General features: G+C 33.2%; 1 protein-coding gene across 5 annotated transcripts in view; it reads left to right on the top strand.

The window, feature by feature from the left end:
• The window catches only part of lilli (AF4/FMR2 family member lilliputian), a 301,708-nt gene that overhangs the window by 107,165 nt on the left and 174,896 nt on the right, over positions 1-19,647 (top strand). The window contains exon 1 of one of the 5 annotated variants that reach the window (XM_087402827.1): positions 10,066-13,198. The exons of 3 other annotated variants lie outside the window; for them this stretch is intronic. The gene's annotated coding sequence lies outside the window, so the exon portion shown is untranslated. Of the gene's footprint in view, positions 1-10,065; positions 13,797-19,647 lie in introns of those variants that run through there. One more of the 5 variants, XM_087402824.1, reaches the window with a different exon arrangement.

Here is a 19,647-nt window from a genome sequence, read left to right as displayed (position 1 = left end):
TAAATATCTTTTGACGAAAAAATATTTATATTTTAGTTAAAATGAAAGATATTTATATTTTAGTTTAATTATACTGATCTTTATATTTTAAAAATTCTGTTGAAGAAGTAAAATCGTTAAACGACAATATACGTCTTTCTCGCAATTTTCGTAGAACTTATAAGACGTATTTGACACAAGCTAAATTCGTATCTAAGATATATGTATATAATTAGTGTGATGATTTTTGACTGACAGTGCAGCCCAAATCCGCGGCAATAACTCATAACGGAGTGACGGATCGAACAAGTCGACGTCAATTAAATCACTCGTTTCTAACAGCGAAGTTCGATTGTTTTTGCTTTATCGAAAACAGTATAAGTGTCCACAGATGCGCCGAAACGAAATTTATTGCACATCCGTTCGCCAAACCGTTCCGGTTAATGGAGGAGAAAGTCATTTTCGACTTTGGTGCATTTTGTGCGTTACGACACTGTTCCTTTTAATCCATCTTATGAAACTAATTGCGTTAAAACGTGCCTTTTTGGCACATGAAAATATCTCTGCAATCTAAAGTAAATTTAATTAGAAAAAACAATTCATTGTACTTTCTAATATTACGAACATTACATTATAATTTAGATTTTCAACTCTGCCGGCGATATAAATTTTTGTTCTTTTGTTAAATAAATAAGTATCTTTGAAAAACAAAGTAGATTTTTTTATTGTTTTGGATTATATATTGTACTAATATTGTGAAAAATTCTGATATTGTCAAAGCTTTGAGTTTTTACTATCATAGAAGTTGAATTGTATTTTATTTTGTAATTTAAATTTATTTACCAAAATTTACACAATCAAAACATAAATATTGTTGCCTTGAAATAACTTAGTTGCAGGCAGTTAAATGATTTTTTTATTGTAATATCTTTATTAATTTCTGAAATCTGGTTCTTTTTCCTAATGATTTCATTTTTATAATGTAATAGATTATCTAAAAATTTTTCTTTAAGATGCATCTATTTTATTTATCCTAAGTCTCGGATTTAAATCATTTATGATAGTCATTATGAAAATTATACAGATTTTAAAATTTTGTTTTAGAAATTATAATTGATGGATATTTAAATTTAATGTTCCCCTGTTTTTGCTATCGAAAGATCTGTATCGGTCCACTCAACGATAAATCTAACTCAGAGAGTAATGTTCAAGCATTTGTGACTATTTCCCGTTTTAAAAACAAGTTCTTCGTCTCCCATCGAAATCTGAACGCGCTACTTCAAGCGCGGGATCATAGTAATTTCGCGATAATTACGGAGAATATCGTTAGTTTCTCAAGACTTGCCGGTTGAACTCGACGTAGAAAACTTTCCTCAGGATTCATCGCGATAAACCAGCGTAAAATCTCAACTCATCCAATTCCGTAGCGGCCCATAAAACTTGCTTCCGTCGACCTATTATACAGTGCCCCAAGAAGTATCGGCGATATTTCGCGAGGTTTTAGCGTCGACAGGAACGAGAAATTTTATATACGCATTGCCGGTGGCGTCCTCGCCTAAGCTCTCGCTAACATAAGAGGCCATTCCGCTCTTCTCGTGAAATAAGGTATTGCGGGGTGTCACGAGTTGAGAAGGGGAAGGAACGTACCCGCGTGTACGATGGGTGGGGTAGTTGGTCTTATCTGGGGCAATGGAACACAACCACACGTCTGTAGCTTCTTATCGACGCTAACTGCATCTTAGAGCAACAAAAGTGGACACCGCTAGCTTATGTGACCTGATCGGAAAATCTTGTCGCAATTATAGGCAAACTCGACGCGAACTCTTTCTACTCACGGATGTCATAATGCATCATTATGCTGTCACGCCGATCGCTCGCGATTTTTCATGCGAGTTTTTACAATGTCTGTTGATTTCATATAATTTTCTTTTTCTTGTGTAAATTATAATTTTCTCGTGTGATTTATAATTTTTTTTTTATCTTAATTTAATCTTGAACCTTGACTTAATGATCATAAATTATAAAAGTTATATGTAATTCAGAATATATTACCGTTAGGCGCGCGCATGTGTGAAAGTTAATTATATTACTAATGTGTTATGCTTAATAATAAAAATAAAGATATTTGATAAAAAAGATTATTTTATACTGTTAAATAATGTTATTATACTCAATTTAAATTATTTTTAATCATTTCTATAGGCGTTTTTATTCAATAAGTTGTTGATTTAACTAAAACAACATTCATTAACGTATGTACTAAGTAAATGCACGTAGCACTTGGTAAATAGTAAATTAAATTTGAATCAAATTTAATACATTTTTTTGAACAATTTAACTCAAGAAAATGTATCAAAATTGACTCAAAGTCTTTAGTTTATTATTTACTAAGTACGTGCGTTAACATGGACGTTGTTTATTTTTAAAACTAACCAAGATTAATTTATATACATAGAAGTTGAAAATAACAAAATGTTATTTATTTCAAGGGATTGATTCAAGGGATTATTATTGCTCTTTCGATATTTAACAGTGTAATTCTAACAATATGAAACAAAAGAGCGCTCCTGAAAAAATGTTAATTTTAACATTTTTATATGTCTCGGAAAAAGTCTATTATACCTACGTCCTTAAGTTAAAATTAACATTTTTTTGTATTGTGTGTGGCCGTGTGTATATAAATAATTGTTTAATCAGGTTATGTATTTCATATAAATCGATTTGGTAAATTACATAATTTTCGAATTGAATCATTATCTCTGAATATTTTTCTTTGCTTAATCGTTCGCAATCGGGATTTATACAAATATTGTTATTATCAAATATTGTCGTTATCAGTTGTGTTGCCGTATCAAAATGTTTGATCGTATGATCTCGAGTATATTTGCCGTGTATTTTCTTAAATCAGCTGGCTAGTTATATCCAAGGCCAAAGGCAGGGAGATATAAATCGCTGTAGAAACCGCAACGTTCAAGCGAAGTGGAAAATGAAATTCGTCCCGCTCTCACGCAGTGCGCAGATAAAAATAATTCGCTGACTAAGATCTAGGTTTCGGCGACTCTATTATTACCTCGAGTCTCATCGGCGGTAGAAAGAGATCGCGCGCGTCATTTACATGAAAATCGAACGTTTCTTCTCGCGATAATGAAGATGAACCCTGTAAGGGTAACGCTTGTCTCTTACGAATTGGATATTTATTTTCGTTTATTTGTAAAAGTCTGTCATCTTGCTTGGAAAACAACTGAGAAATGCAGACCGAATGTTGAATTATTAGTTAACGAATTATTAGGTACTAAAAGTATAGAGCGTGTTTGAATAAACTTATACACATTATGAAAGGAATTAAGTGAAATTTTTACAAACTTCTTATTCGAAATGTATTTTCCTTTCCGAATAGGGGAAGGAGGATCATTTAAAACTTACAAGTGCAATTTAAAATGGGAAGTCAAATCTCTCTCTCTCTCTCTCTTCGTTGAATTATATCTTGTTATGTTGAATATTTTTCTGATGATTTTTATATTGGTATTAATTGCGTTTTTTCTAGTTCGGGATCATATAAATTGAAACTAACGAAAATTATTTAAATTTTTATATGTAATTGAATAAAACAGGTTAATATATTAACTTAACGTAAAATGATTAATTAAAAAAAACAAAAAATTTTGACATGGATACTCAATTACACAGAAACTCGACATTGAAAGCTGACGAGTAATGTTTGATGAAAATATTCAGCGCGTTTTCGAAACTCACGAAATTCATTGCGGCTAGAATTTTTTTCCATGATCAAAAACGGGTTTATTCCAGGCCGTAATTGCGGCAAGGAGAAGCTCGTTTTAGTTGGCTCCTTTATTCGTGGCGTTGAATTTATTTCATAGCCTCGCGCATTTCCACAGATACCGAGGACACGGCGTAAATTATCTCTCGTGTTTCGCGCTACGATTCGAATTTCCATAAAGTCGCGGCTGTTTCACATATTTATTTCACGTATTTTTATTGGTAGCACGTAGTATTGTGTTTCCAAAGGTACTGCAATCCTATTAAAAGCTTCTGATATTTATTCGTCCGACTAATTACAGCCGCAGCTACTATTTTACAAATAGGAAAGAATTACAACATCATGATTTCGTACTGATTTTTTCGAAAACTAGTCACGTTTGGAATGGAGAATTGTTTATCCATGATTTTTTCATACAACTATATAAATTCAATTGAATTAATATTAAATGATTAATATAACCATTTCATAAATGCAGCAGTTCTATTTTGAAACAAATTTTTAATAGGACTCTTCCTAAATCGTAAACATAAGAATTATACACTTTCGTATGACATTCTACTTAAAATATATTTTTAATAAGTTGAGAGAGAGAGAGAGAGAGAGAGAGAGAGAGAGAGAGAGAGAGATTTAAGTGTGCTAATATAAGTAACGAGAAAGAATTTTGAGAACTTGTTGCAATAAGCTTGAATATTCGGTGGACCTTTAATATCCTAAAAAAAATTAAGTGTCAGTAAAGTTTTTTTTTTGCTACTTATGCTACATTTATCTATTTTAAATATTTAATGTCTCACTCTTGGCGACTGAATAACATCAGAAATAATTGTCCTTTAAAAATGTTTAAATACTCCACGATTTAATAATTATCTCGACAAGATGACGAATAGATCGCTGTGGTCGCTGATTAATTCAGGCAGATACGATTTCCATGATTTTCTCTCTTTCTCTTCTTGCACGAATGCATATTTGCATTTCCCCGTAATCGTTATTTAATTCCGTGAAATTGTTTCGATTTCGTGAAATAGCTTCAAAAATTTTTGCGCGACTCAATATTTTTATAGGCTGCCTTTTTGCCATTCTGTCGCTGCTTCTAATAATTATAGCCTTTCAATTAACGACGATTATTATTATTATCAATTAATGACTTGTTAGTAACTATATGTTTTATTTTAATTGAAATTTTACATATAATTTATATAACTAAATTATTACTAAGAAAAAAAGAGAGACTGATTTATCAGAGTATACAAAATTATTATCTTTTAAGGCAGATTATTATTATTTACAGACGAAATATATAATTTTATGATTAACTCAATCTAAATGATTGCATATTATTTTCTAACAAATAATTTTATGAGGGAAATGTTTCCTGGTTCCGAGAAAGAATTTATAGCACGTATAATTTTCGTGTCGTGGAAGGTGACACGATCAATTTTAACGTTATACAACTTGTTCGCTTGTGATCAGAGCCGTACGACCTGATAAAGACCGTTATCTCGTAACATTGTTGCGCGTTTATCTACGTAAAGAAAAGAGAAGCTCTATTTTGTTTCATTCTTGGCGACAGACAGACCATAACTTGAAGCGTTATCGTCTCCTTAATAGATAACAAGTGCGATAAATCAGGAAGCTACTCAAGAGACGAATACGGTTTATTCCCTTTTTCTTTTATCCAGACTTTTCCCATTCTATATTTCCTACATTGTTAACAGTGTAGAGACAAAGAACATGAAGAACAAGCAGTCATAGACTACAATAAACACGCCAAAATAAATAATAAATTGATATAATTTAAATACATAATAATTTAATTATGAAAATTATTTTAAATGTCCCCAGTAACGATTCAAAGGATGTTTTGAATTTGCGATCCTCAAAAGACTTTAAAGTTAAATTATCATGGTATTTTACAAGTTAATGAAAATACGAGTAATTGTATTTAATAATAATAATTTTATTCTCTTTTGTGTCTAATATACATAATGTATGAATAATATTTGCAAAATAATTAAATGTTATTTATTAATTGCTTATACATTATCACAATTGGTTATTTGTGATGAGAGAAGAAACATTGATACATGGAATATTCCACATATATAGTCGATGGAAATAATCATTTATTTCGGATTTCTTATTCATGAGCATGTAATTTCTAGTTTAACATAATAAAATGAAATGGATAGCGTGTAATTTTCAATTACCTGATTTCAAGAAACCCCTATACTTAAAGATAGAACTTTGATGTGAAGGTTAAGATGATATAGCGGTGGTCCAGGAGCATAATCGATTACTCGAGATAATAACGGAGCGATGGATGACGGTCAAGGAAAAGTAAACGGAAGCCGTCGAAGAGAAAAGACAAACAGATCTTGTTGAATCTTTTCTTTTCTCCTTTCTTTGTCCTGGTTTCTGTTTTCTTAAGAACAACGTATCTAAAAGTCACGTTCCGAGTTAGTTCGAAAAAATACGTATTTTTTAGATAGAGGGTTTAAATTAATAACATTAATTACTTAATTACATTATTTATAAATAATATAAATTATAGATCCTTAACAATAAAGAATTGTTAACTTTTCGTAGGCGCAAATATTTTTATAGGCACTTTGGGTTTTATAGGTGTTTTTTTTGTCCAGTCTAAATTTGTTTATTGTTCTAGGCTTACAAAAAATCTATAGAAATTCAAGATTACTTTTCAATATTTCTGCTACATTGTCAAATAGTTATTTAGTTTAAATGTTAAAACTTTTATTTGATAAAAATTTAAATTTGTGCCAAGGAATTTGGGAGTAGTTTGTCTATGGATCAAAAAGACTTAGTATGCCTGCGAGAAGATTAATGACAACGAAATTTTGACAACCAAATACTGTTGAAGAAAAGCAAACAATGGGTTTCTTTTTTCTTTATTATATTGGCTTACAAAACCTTCTCTTTCTCGCTTTCGCCAAATATCAAATATCTATTTCACTTTACTTCCAAAAGTGCACACTAATTTAGCTATAGAAAACAGACCTACGATCGGCCCTTTCTCTCGAATTCTCTCTCCTTTCGCTTCCGCCCCAACGACGGACAATAGTGAAAGCCACGGTGTAGGTCAGGACGTCAGCCAGTTACTGGACGAAACTCGGTGTTGCGATTGTCAGCATGAGAGATCGTATGGTGGAACCATTGGAATTTCCCAGCTCGCCAATTTAGCGAAGTGATTGACAGACGACGGCTTGATGGCGTTTGACTTCGAAACTCACCCACTAGTATCAACAAGGATGAGTTACTTCGAATGGTTGAATCCACTTGAATCGCCTGGAACTGCTATCATTGTTCCTTCGCCTGTTACGTATCGTATGAAAAAGTATATAATTTTCGATTTCTCTTCTCATTATTCAGTAATTATCGCTGCATGATAAGATCGTATCATTTATTGGCTGTAATAATGACGTAACTCAAAAATTGTTTTTTTTTTTAAATTACTTCTAGAAAAATTAAAGAATGAAAACGTGAAGAAAAAAAAAGAAAAAACATATTTTAAAAGAAAAATGTTTTAAAAGATGTAAAATTTAAAGAAACATACTTTAAAAGATAAACATTCTTTTATTCTTGTATAATTAATTATTACCCTAAAATTACATTTCGAAATTAATCTATTAAAAAATTTTAACGATTCAAAATATTTAATTTATGGATAATTTCGTTTTTTGAATTGTGTCGTTATAGCAAATGGGCGATATATTGTGTGGCTAAGCAACTATTATATACAATACGTGAATAATAGAAAAAAATGATACAATAAAAAGAACGTTTTTATTGTTAGTTGCACGAAAAAACGAACAATCGCGTGAAGGTAGTATTAAAAGACCGGATAAAATCTTTATGTCGACTTATAATAGATTGGCTAGACGTATGAGAAATTTGCGAATAGAAGTTGACACAAAAAGACCAACATTTTTGTTTCACATGATCCAAATTGGTCCGAATCCAGTCTTATGAATTCAAAAATAAAAAACCTATCCGAGGAAAAACCTTTGATTGCTATTTTTACTCTTATTTTATATTCCATATTTTTACTCTCATTTTATATTCAAATTTTGATTCAAGCATAAATACATTTTGGACAGAATAAGAGTTGATAAAGATTGAATAAAATTATGCTTGTGTTATCGCGTTTTCAATAATTTAATTAATTATCTATACGAATAGAAAGAATCTTTATGTAAGAAAAACGATTATAGATTATAAAATGCTGAAGTTTGCTATTTACATGACAATTTATGATGTTCGAAATAAACGTGGCGATTTTAGAACAGACGTGACAAATTAATTTATTTATACTCTATTTAAAAACAAATAAATATCCTGAAATTTCTACTTCGCTTGGTTCTTTTATCTTCGATTAGCTTGAACAGAATTTTGTCACAAAACTGGAAATTAGAGAAATATTAATATTAGCGAATTAAGGAAATCAGCGAATAATCAGGGAATTTTGCAAAATATTTTGAAAAATTACAATTCTTGATTGTAAAGAAGTTCAATATTCGTACATCACACTTATGCAATTTTGCAATATACCTACTTAACAATTAAATGCAAACAATTAATGGCCAACTGCTTGCATTTAATAGTAACGTATATTGCTATGTTAAATTGATCTCTCGACAAAATATTTGATGGTTTCCAAATCAGGATGAAAACATAAAGTTTCAAAGTAAAAAAAGTCAGGGAAAATATAAAATTTTGTCTGAAATCAGGAAAAAATTATGGAATTTTAGGATGAGAAATTAGTGAACTCTGTTCAAGTATTTCTATTGTCCGATTCCTGCCGTGTATTGTTACATTTTCACATTCGCTGTGCGCGGGACCGCACGTGTATCGATCCGGTGCATTATATGCAAGACGGTTTTCGCAGTCAACCGCCCGCCGAAACCGACAGACGCCGCCGCCACCATTGCCGTTTCGCGCCGAGCACTGTTTTCGCTGTAAAGCGCTTTGTTCGAAAATTAATCCTATAGGTGAAGTCAACGGATACATCTCGAATTTCAAAGCGAGTTTAATGCGATATTATGCACTTCATATCGAGCGACGTGGTGGGGATTGCATTGCAATTGATAATTTTTAATTCGAATCATTTGCGAGAGAAACACTCATGTTCTGTCTTAATTCTTTTAGACCTGATTACTGAAATCATGTTAAAAAAATTTTGTTTAATTCATACTCACTTTAATTTGTACTGAACAATTAATTTTTTTTCAGAATTTTGACTACTTTTTCAACAAATACATTACTATGTATATTCGATCTCAGATGATATTGAATTAAATAATTTTAATCGATGTTTTCAAAATTGATATAATTACATTACAATATACACAGGTCTGAAGAGATCAATCACTCATGGAGGTCAATTGAAGCACTAAAATCGTGAATAAGAAACTTATAGCTTTTTAAATTTATGAAATTATAAAAATGGCTCTTTTATGCATGTTTCTACCAGTATAGATTAACTTTAATCTTAATTTACTTTTATCTTTTTTTATGTCTAAGGATTAGAAAAGGAATAAAGAGTATTTTAAACCTAGATTAAAGTTAATCTATATTGGTGAAAGACACCATTACTTTATATGGTATTTTAATCGATGGAACTCTTTTTAAAATAGATTAGAAATTCTAAAATTTGTCGAGAAAAGGGTAACTTGAATTTTGCTAATTTTTTTTAATTTTGAAAAAGTGAAGTCAACTTCACAGAGGTCCTCGCGGAACATTAAAAGATCTCGTTGGGAAGCTTTTTTTTACTCTGCGGCCGCGTAAATATGTACATACATACGCGCTCGTACACGTACGCATATGCATAGGCTCATACATAGTGAAATCAGCCACGTGCAATTAGAGTTCCTTTCCTCAGAGAGAAGTGAATTAATTGGCGCCGTCCGATTTTTTGCGACGCTGTTGAATTATTTCTGTGTTTCGTGTTACATTACGCGCGACATGTTAATTATCGTAATTATGGATCGCGCACGCGAAACGCGCGCGCATAATGCAGGTGTCTTGTCGTTCGCGCAATATCCCAAAACAAATTGCCGCCGCGCTTATTACTCATAAACGACGATTAATCGTCACAGCTAAAAACAGTGAGCTATCTGCTTTTAATTATTTACACCCCGGCATAAATAGGCTTTGCCATGGATATGTAAGTTGATTATTAATGAAGCTCTTTTTTTATCATTGATGAAATCGATTTACATTCATTTTTGCTAACCAAGAATGTAACGTTTATTTCTATTAATTAAATTATTTATTATAATTATTTTTCGTCTTGTTTCTATTTTTTATTATGTATCTTTTAACTCTTTTCTTAATGATTACAATTTTATTTGAAAATTTAATTCAATTATGTAATTATTTCTCTTAATCATTTAAAGTACATTATTTTTCTATATTATTTTATAATAACTTTTGGCAAAATCCGAATTAAATATTTTTTAATATTTTATATCTTATAAGAAGATATAAAATCTTCTTATAAAGATTTTTCTTCGACTTGAAATTATTTTAGTTTGTTGTATTCTAGTACATAAATGTAATGTCTCTTCGATTATAATTTCATTTGAAAACTTAGTTTAATTGTTATTTAATTATGTCTCGCTTATGATTCTTAATTATCAATTATATTCAAGTCTATTATTTTTCTATCTTTTCGCAATAACTTTCGCAAAATCCAAATATCTCGTTAAATATCGTAAGTAATATCGATGTTTCTTCATCTTGACTTGAAATCATTTTATTGTATTTTGTTTATGTAGTATCTTTTCAATAATTGTAATTTTCAAATTACAAATGGGCCTTTAAGAATCGGCTGCAATAATTGCACGTTTATTTTGATTGATCTAAAACAATTCTCTATAAATAATATATTTGTCGTTTTTTGAGATATCGGGTGTTGAGACTGATAATTAAGATATCTCCCAGAGAAAGATGGTTGTATATGTCAAACTTGATGACATTGTTTTCAATAATAATAGTGGTATCTAAAAAATTGATAGTTTTATTGCCAATCTCACATGTAATTTGTATTCTAGGATGGTAAGAATGAAATTTTTGTAGTACAAGGTTGGCTTCAGATGAAGGAATAGCCATAACTATGTCAACATATCTATAATAGAAAGGGATATCAAAATTAAGATCTTCAACACTTGTTCCTCTAAGTCCTGCATTACAATGTCAGCTAATATTAGAGATAATGGCGAACTCATAGATGTATAGTGTATCGAATTTCTGTTTGTAAATCTGGTTATCAAACGAGAAATATATTGAATTAAAAACAAAATCTATTGCTTTGAGAAATTCTTTGGTATGTTACATTTCTTAGAGATAAAGTTCCATCTACTTTCAACACTTCTCAAAGCTAAATCTATGGAAATGTTCGTGAATAGAGAAACAACATCTAATGATATTAAAATAATGTCTTTATTTAACTTTTTATTATTAAGTTTGTTCACAATGTCAAAGCTATTTTTAACGTTGCTTGCAGGAGTAGGGATATTTTTTTCAATTTTTCAATTTTTTATTTTATGTAGAAACGTGAAGAAACTAAATAATGTACTATCTGTAGATGAAACAATAACTCTTAATAGTGTCCAATTTTATGTACTTTTGGGACTCCATACACTCTTGGCAGTAAGCCATCGCTAGTATTGAGTGAACGATACGTAGAATCAGTGATAAACTTCGAATCCTTCCATCTCGTAAGAATATTCTTCAAGCCATTTGTAATTATTCTGATTGAAAATTTTTTAACTACAGAATATGTTGAATCGTCTTGGAGTATTTCCTTCTTAGTATTCATGTATTTATCTCCAGGTCAACCGTAATATTTCCTTTATCAGCTTTTGTGAAAATGATGCACAGCAATTCCTGTAAATTTTTAATTATTTTTCGACTCTAATATTTAATTATTATATTTAAGGTCAAATATCGTTGATCATCCAGCTTATTAACTGGTTATAGGAACTTTGATGTCGGAGTGTAATAGGATGAAGATTTTTATGGATTTTATGTAATACATTCGCTGATGAAGGCTAGAAGTTAGTCGAAACGTTCGACAAATATATTATTTATAGAGGATTGTTTTAGATCAATCGAAATAAACGCGCAATTATTACAGCGCCGATTCCTAAAGGCCCATTTAATGTAATTTATTAATTGTTTCAATATAAGAAATCTTATTTTGTAAGAATTACAATTTGGTTTGATAAATTTAATTAAATTATTATTTAATCACAGAGGTCTCTCATGATTCTTATTTGCCATTAAAATTATTTGTCCGTTATTTTTCTATCATTTTGCAATAACTTTCGACTGGAAAATCCGAGTGTCTCGTTGAATATTGTAAGGGTTCTTCTTCATCCAACTTGGCGAGGACGGCGCGCGCGACAGCTTCTGTTTCCTTCTCCCGCTCTCTGAACTCGCCGTTTCACTGACTTATATACATTACACCGCATCGAGCACGAGCCACTACCACCAGCGGCCTGCTAGACTGTCACGATAGTCCACTACCATTATATCGGACGGCATTGCGCCTGGCGGTTTCCGCGTGGCGCGGTGCAGCGCGCTCGGACGAGGTAGAGGAATAGTGGCATAGGAATAGAGGTGGCGGAGGTGGTGGAGGAGCAAGAGGAACAGGAGCAGGAGGAGGAGAAAGAGGAGGAGGACGTGGAGTAGGTTGCGCGCGCGGCCATTTTGATAACCTCCCACTCCTCTGTCTCGCTCCCTTCTCTCTGTATGTATCTCTCGATCCGATATAACTCTCGCTCCTTCCTTCTCGTGGTTTCTCTCAGTTCAATCTCTTGCCGACCGTTCCCTCTCTCTCTCTCTCTCTCTCTCTTTTCCACGTGCACGCACACAAAAATCACCGGACGCATACCGACTCGCGCGCCTTTTTCTCCTCTCCTCGTGTTCTCGCGGCGTGTGCAGCTCTCAGTGATTTTCTCTCTCTCTACATCTCATGTCTTTCTCTATCTCCCACGTTTTCTCGTTGAAAGAGCGAGGAGTAGTCAGCCGTCTCTGTGACGGTGGTCGCTAGTGTCGCGGATTTTCCCCTCCGTCCTCCTTCCCGCGTCCCGCTTCCTTTCCTCTTTCCCACTCTTCGCTCTTCCTCGTTCGGTCTCCATCCCTCTCCACGCCGCGCTCTCTCGGATCGCCCGACACGCGCTCGCTTCTCTCGCGTACCGATACACAACGGGCACCCACATATACGTACAACCGTGTGTCTGTGTATATCTCGTTCGGCGTGCGCGTCTATCTCGCTCCCGTCCCCTGCGCCCTTCGCCCCGTCTCGACCGGAAGGTGCCAGTTTCTCGTCGACCATCGTCTGGTGCGGAACGCTCGTTCCTACGTTTCGTTCGCGGGTCTCGTCACTTGTCTCGATAACCCGTACGATTTCCAATTCACGTGAGTGTGCATCTTTGTCTCCTTTACGTGCGTGTGTGTGACCGTTTATAGATAATTGCGTGGAAGAGAGAGAGAGAGAGAGAGAGAGAGAGAGAGAAAGAGAAAGATAATCGCGTTGTCTCGCGCGAGACACGCAGTGTTGGTGCGGATATCAGTTTCCCCCTCTATCCATCGGAATAGTGTTTTCCGCTCCGCCACTTTCAGTCGCTGGATTTCCCGTCGTCTATCTGTCTCGTTATCGGGATATGTCATCGCCGCGAGTGCGCGACGCAGTGTTCGCGGAATAGTTCTCTCATCGTCCCACGAGTGTTACCTTCCGAAGGTTTTTTTTTTAATTCTCGGATTTTCATTCCGATTTTTTCCGGTGTGCAACGAGCAGGAGAGCGCGCGCTTCTTGGATTAGCCGCTCCCCCTCGTGCCGCTTACGTCACGACGCGCCAACCCGGCGAGAGAATGAGAGTGCCTTCGCCGTTGTTGACGAGTACCTCGTGTGATTATCCCGGCAATAATAGTGATAACCCGACGAGATCGCTCTCGGTCTACGTTACTCGGACGACGACAGCAGACGTCATTGCTGCTCGTTCCTCCTGAACGCACGGTGAGAGTCGAGTCCTCTTTCCTTTGCGAGAATTACGAGTTGGTGGCCGGTTAGCTCGTGATGGTTCCGTTGCGAAACGTTCGTGTAATCGGCCAACGTCACGCCGCGAAATGTCGCTCCAGCTTAATCCTTGTTACTCGGAAAAGCTGGTTCACCAGCGACCTACAATTTAATAATTTGTCAGGTAGCCTGTCACGCGCGATTATTCAAGGTCGCGAGAAACATTGACTGCATTTAGTAAAAAAAAAAAGTTCTGTAACTGTTGTGAGATTCTTTAATGCGATTCGTTTTTGCTCGTTAATTCGTCACTGGATCTGAATGTATAAACCAGTCCATATTGAAAATCATACAATAGTTGCAAAGATGTTTTTTTGCTGTCATTGATTAAGCTCAACAGAAAAAGCAATTCTGCAACTATTATGAGATTCTTTAATGTGATTAATTTTATATCATTTTACAACAAGTTCATGTACTTACTGTAACATGTAATTATTGATGAATATACACAATAATTTATGTATTGTTAACTCATATGTTGCTGTTTTTTACTTTTTACGTCATGATTCTCAGCCTTATTTTATTATTTATAATTGTAACCGGATTATTTAAATTTGTAAGAAGCTAAAGGCATTTAAATTTGTAAGAAGCTAAAGGCAAGAAAACAATCATATTAAAAATCTTACATTTGTGAAACTACTTTTTCAGTTGAATGCATTCATTGATGACGAGTTTCGTGATTATTCACGAAGAACATCGGCTGTATTCGATAAAAAAACTAGTTTTACAACTGTTGTGAGATTCTTTAATATGATTAGTTTACACTTTTCAACATATGCAATATATATTTATACTGTTGTGTTTAATTATTGGTGAATATACACAATAATTCACGTACTGTTAATTCGTACTTTCTCTCTTTTTACTTTATGATGCTCAGAGTCTTATTTTGTTATTGGATTTATACTTTATTATTTAATTAATAGATATATTTAGATCTGTGAGGAACCAATCATATTAAAAAATCTCACATTTGTAAAGCAGCTTCTTTGCTGAATACAGTCATTGATGAGTTTTCGCTGTTCAGAAATATTGATTTATGCAATACGAGCGTTAATGATGATTATATCACAATATTTGACACTTAAGATGTGTGAGAGAGAGAGAGAGAGACGAAAAATTGTGGAATGTATTCTCTTAAGCGATGTCTAATATACAATGAGATTTTAAAGCGTAAAATTTAAGTTTAAGTCTTAAGTAAGAAAATGACGAATTATAGTCAATTATTGTCCTCATTCCGACTGTGATTGATTAATTTCTTACGGCTTAAGATTTAAATTTCACATTTTTAAAATCTCGTAGACGCTGCTTTACGAAATTAGAGATTTTCAGAGATTTTGAAATGTTACATTTATGCGATAGATCTCGTAATAATTTGTTTATCATCGAATTACACTAAATATATTCGCGAAAGTTTTTGTTTTAAATTTTGTCTCTTATAATAGTGTTTAGATTATTTATTTAGCTATCGAGGAGGGGGGGGAGGAGACTGATAGCCGCATAACAGTTGATTTCTCAGTAATCACAGAACAATGTAAGGTCACTGAAGAAATTCTACGTTAGCTCGATGCGATAATCATTTATTTGTTTGAAAACATTAATCCAATTAAGCATTGACTGCCCTGACGTTTATCGCATGAACGTATTGTGTTGCATTTCTATTTAACCTTCACGATTAAGATGAGTCTGTCATCTACAGATATTAAATATCATCTCTGAATAATGAGCGGTTGTATAGGAAGCGTCGTCCAATACGTGTTGAACGTTGTCTCGAGATAATCGATCGGCTCGAAAAGTCAGGGTCGTCCGTCGCGATTTGCGCTTTCAATTCCACCGTTGGTTAGATGAAATGCCGATCGATCGATTGATAGCCGACACGTGCAACGAGATGTACCTTGCACCTAACCGGTAACTTCTTATATTTCTCGCGGCTGGAAAACCGATTGATTAACACGCGTGAAAAGTCTAGGACGACGGCAACGACGACGACGTTGCTCGTGATTATTATCACGGTCTCACTCTCTCCTCGCTGCGTCTCGCTTTATATTGCGCAAGTGTTTTTGCGATAATCCGCTATTTTACAAGCGTGTTTTGCAGAACAACGTCTTCTGGAGAGTGTTATTATACATTACAGAACGCACGCTCGATTTATCTGTGATCGGTAATAATCTTAACTTTTATTATTAGCATTCGCATGATTGAATCATTCGTGTTTTGTGCATTTCTTTTCTTTGAAATACTAGGAGCACCTGGCTAAATAATGCTCTGTTCTTTTCTTTTTCTTTACTTTTACTTTCTAAAATGTTAAAATATGAAGAAAAATATATCTGGATTAATTGGAATTCTAGTTGCAAATGAATGAATTAAAACTTTTTGGATTACTCTATTAAATTCTAGTGAGATAACCGGAATTCTTATTGATAAATCAGAATCTTCCGACTTATTCATTTTTAACTAAACATTTTTTCAGTATGTTTTTGTGTACTTGTAAAAGACAAAAATTAAAAATCGTGTCGAAAATATGCACGACCCATTGTGTCGTAAAAAGGATCGGAAAATCATTGTGTGTTAAGGATTAATCTTGTAAGGTGTAGAGTGGTTACAGAATTCCAGATGTATCACCTATTTTCCTTTAAAACCTATTTTCCTTGTTTTGAAAAAAAATAGTTTATTATTGCTCAGAAGTCTCGATTATTTTTACATTCTTCTATCTTATAAGGATATAACTAAACACAATATACAATTAAAGAAATACAACTATAAAATTAAAAATTTTTTAGCTGTTCTGAGCTCCCGGAGTATCCGCAAGTAATTTGCGTATCTTTAAACCATTTACTTAAAGATTAAAAAAGAAACCTACTGCATTTTACAGTTGTCCCATTTGATCAAAAATTTTCAAACATTTTCCTGGAATTTTTCAAGCTTGTTTTTTTTTTTAGCGGTTTTTGTATCAAGCGAGAAACCGCTCGATTTACCGCCCAAAAATCCTGCCGTGTAAACACACCGCTATTGTTTGATTCGACGCTTAATTTGCGCGACAAAAGCAAAAGTTCCCAAAATAGCGACGCCAACGAAACAATGCGTCCGCGCCAATTGTGTGATTCATCTTGCGGCATTTAACATTGTCAAAGCTCCGTTTTTATGAATCACTTTCGTCGAATGTGTGCTCGCCATTCTGACAGAAAATCCGACATAGCGGAGAAAGCAATTTTCTTACTGTCGTCGTCGCCGAGCGATAACACTTTGTCGTCGGGCAGCGACGTTGCAAGTATTCGCTCGCATTTTAATGTCCGTTGTTTGTTTGGATGGCGGATAAATCTCCGGTCGAACGACGTGCTTTGGTTGTTTGATGTTTATCTAGGACTTAAAGATAGATTTTCATAGTGCTAGTCGTGAAATATGCAGCTGTCCAAGAAATATGAGTTAAATGTTGGTGTATTTTTTTTGTGAAAAAGGGAAGACTGATTAGCTGAAAAATTTATTAAGGAAAGATATCGTAAATTCTCGAGTTTGTACAAAATTCCATCCTGTGCTACGATTCTAAAATGACAGGCGTAACGATTTTTTCTTTATAGCTAAGAAAACCATTCTCGAAAATAAATACTTGGCTATGAATCAACTCGAAATAGAGTCACGTGTTAAACTTCAACAAGCATCGTGGGATTCATCCCTTTAGCTTAGTTATCTTTTACCATTCAGCTCCATTTTTAAAATGAACATTTACAGATTTATAAATATGAAGAAGCAATCACAAATAAGTAAAGAGTGTACGATATAAAGAATAATTATAATTATATAATTTTATTAACAGTTTAATTTTCATTTAATTATACTAATATTTGTTTACATAAAAACGATAATGTTCGTGCTCTATTCGATATTACTGATGATATTAAATTTTTATCACGCTTTTGTTGCTGGTTAAGTATTAGCTACAAGTAATCTATTAGCTACGAGTAATGGGTTAAAAAACTGCATAGGCCGGATGCGCTGCTTTAAGAGGAAAACGCCGAGGACGTTGGGTGCCGCTTTGTGCTACCGCGTTACAAGAAGCAGGAAAAACGTCACAGGTCGTTCCAAGCGACGTTTTACGGCCGATCCATCTCTGTCCATAAAATAAATCTCGTTATTTTACGAACCGGCCGCGTGTCCCGGATTTTCCCTCCCGAGACTTTATCGTTGTCCAAGGACGATGAATCTTCTCTGCTTCGGCCGCATTTTTCTCAGAGCACAGGTAGGAGAGTATGTCCTTTGATGACGTCATAGAAGCATGAGGTCGAAGGCCCAACTATGGCGAAAGATGAGAATGAAACGTGAATAATAGGTATAAAACTGTTTTTGAGCTACATTGACAAACTTTCACTGGCCTTCATTTTTTCCTCAAACAAAATACTGCATAACTTTTCTTCAGACAAAATTTTACTGGAAATTTAAGCTCTCTTTACGGAAAGAACGATTTTGCTGTTGTTTAAAAATTTAGTAAGATACAAATCAGAAAATAATTTTATTTAGACCGTCAAAATAAGAACTCTTAAATTGATTGCTAAAATGTTAAAACTTTTTCTAATTAACATTTTAATTAACATTTTAAGCATTAACATAATTACTTTGATGATCCAAACAAAATTATTTTCAGACCTGTATTTAGTTTATTATAAATATTTAAATACTTTTTAAAAAATTGTTCTTTCCATGTTACATTTTTATTATCTTTATTATTATCAAATAATTATTTTGGGCAACTTAGCATTAAATTAAAATTTAATTATTTTTTTATGAAATAAAGATTAAAATTGTATATTTATAATGTCATTATTAAGCATAATTATTTTTAGTTATAATATTTGTATCGTATATCGATGCATTTTATTGTCAACTACATTGTCATATTTATTTCTTAGTGATTTATAATTTTTGTGTCTCTTTTTGTGTTTCTATATATGATATTGGCGAAGAAAGAATGATTCAGTTAGCGGAATTTTACGATCTTGAAACTAGGTCTTGAAACTTCATCTCGATTCGTCATCCTGTTTCACATCTTCTTGCTTCTTCTCTCGCTCGGATTTTCCCGCTGCGCCATCCGGTACATGCGCTATCATATACACGACCCAATCTCATTATCTACCTTCTGTGTTTCAGTAATAATAATTCATTGTATCGATAAAATTGCCTGGAACTGCAAATGTTTAATTTCCTTTTTCCGAAGCGCAGTTACACTTTTAGACATGCCGATAATTGCTAATTAATTATGCCCGGTTAAACAGAGTGTTGACGTCACTATCAACGTTATTTTTCTTAGAACACGAGACATAGGAAGTATTTGTCTTCTGTTATTAATAACTGATTTGAGAAAGTGTATAAATAATTTCACAAAGAAAACAGTCTATACTTTATATAGGCATACTGAGTCTTATTTTGATCTCAATAGATCACGAAATTTGATCTTAACGGATCATGAAGATTGACGAAATTTAATTCTCAAATTTCTTGACACAAATTTAAATTTTTATTAGATAAATGTTTTAACAGATTGAGTTAAATAACTATTTGATGGCAATGTAGCAGAGATATTAAAAAAGTAATTCTGACTTTTTCTAGTTTTGAAAGCTTAGAAAAAGTAAAAAAATTTGAGTTGGGCAAAAAAGACCCAAAGTGTTTACGGAGTAAATAAAAATATGTGTGCTATGACAGTTTAATATTTTTTTTTGATAATAATACATATCTGCTTTTAGTTAAAAAGATTATATAATAATAACTTAAAGAAATTTATTTGCTTACACATGCATATTTCTAT

This window comes from Acromyrmex echinatior, chromosome 1, assembly GCF_024713525.1.
Source record: "Acromyrmex echinatior isolate Ae372 chromosome 1, ASM2471352v2, whole genome shotgun sequence".
In the NCBI taxonomy this organism is placed as follows: Eukaryota; Metazoa; Arthropoda; class Insecta; order Hymenoptera; family Formicidae; genus Acromyrmex; species Acromyrmex echinatior.
This window is presented reverse-complemented; position numbering and strand designations above follow the sequence as displayed.